General features: G+C 51.6%; 1 protein-coding gene across 1 annotated transcript in view; it reads left to right on the plus strand.

The window, feature by feature from the left end:
- The window catches only part of LOC118416396 (putative uncharacterized protein DDB_G0271606), a 131415-nt gene that overhangs the window by 124669 nt on the left and 5481 nt on the right, over window positions 1–1265 (plus strand). The window lies entirely within an intron of this gene.

A 1265-nucleotide genomic window follows, 5' to 3' on the forward strand; every position in this document is an offset into this window, starting at 1 on the left:
GCACAGATGGCCACAACAATGGTGCATCAGGTGCAGGCTGAGGCACAGCAGGGAGCTGCACAGATGGACACAACGATGCTGGTGCATCAGGTGCAGGCTGAGGCACAGCAGGGAGCTGCACAGATGGCCACAACAATGGTGCATCAGGTGCAGGCTGAGGCACAGCAGGGAGCTGCACAGATGGCCACAACAATGGTGCATCAGGTGCAGGCTGAGGCACAGCAGGCATGCCTGGGAATGGCCACAACGATGGTGCATCAGGTGCAGGCTGAGGCACAGCAGGGAGCTGCACAGATGGCCACAACAATGGTGCATCAGGTGCAGGCTGAGGCACAGCAGGGAGCTGCACAGCAGGACACAACGATGGTGCATCAGGTGCAGGCTGAGGCACAGCAGGGAGCTTCACAGATGGCCACAACAATGGTGCATCAGGTGCAGGCTGAGGCACAGCAGGGAGCTGCACAGATGGACACAACAACGATGGTGCATCAGGTGCAGGCTGAGGCACAGCAGGGAGCTGCACAGATGGCCACAACTTTGGTGCATCAGGTCCTGGATGAAATGGAGACGCTTAAGTAAGTCTGTCAGAATCTATTCACTGTTCATTTATCATTTAAATGATTCATCTTGGAGACAGTTTGGTTGTCTCTTCAGGCTGTGATACTCCATATTTGGGAGCAGGTTCCTGACTCTTTCCCTCCATCTCTCCTGATCCTGACTCTTTCCCTCCATCTCTCCTGATCCTGACTCTTTCCCTCCATCTCTCCTGATCCTGACTCTTTCCCTCCATCCCTCCAGATCCTGACTCTTTCCCTCCATCTCTCCTGATCCAGACTCTTTCTCTCCATCCCTCCTGATCCTGACTCTTTCCCTCCATCCCTCCTGATCCTGACTCTTTACCTCCATCTCTCCTGATCCTGACTCTTTCCCTCCATCTCTCCTGATCCTGACTCTTTCCCTCCATCCCTCCTGATCCTGACTCTTTCCCTCCATCTCTCCTGATCCTGACTCTTTCCCTCCATCCCTCCTGATCCTGATTCTTTCCCTCCATCTCTCCTGATCCTGACTCTTTCCCTACATCTCTCCTGATCCTCCAGTATATGCTATTCCATTTCAATCAGTTTCAGCACTGACTGGCCTGTTCTCAGACTTCTGTGTGAAAGAATACCTGAAATACCACTGTCAGTGTTCTTCAAAAATTTAAGGTTCTTGTGAACTGATTACACCATTTTGCAACAATAGTGAAAAAGTATGTTCTTTTTTAC

Source organism: Branchiostoma floridae, chromosome 5 (genome assembly GCF_000003815.2).
Source record: "Branchiostoma floridae strain S238N-H82 chromosome 5, Bfl_VNyyK, whole genome shotgun sequence".
Lineage (NCBI taxonomy): Eukaryota > Metazoa > Chordata > Leptocardii > Amphioxiformes > Branchiostomatidae > Branchiostoma > Branchiostoma floridae.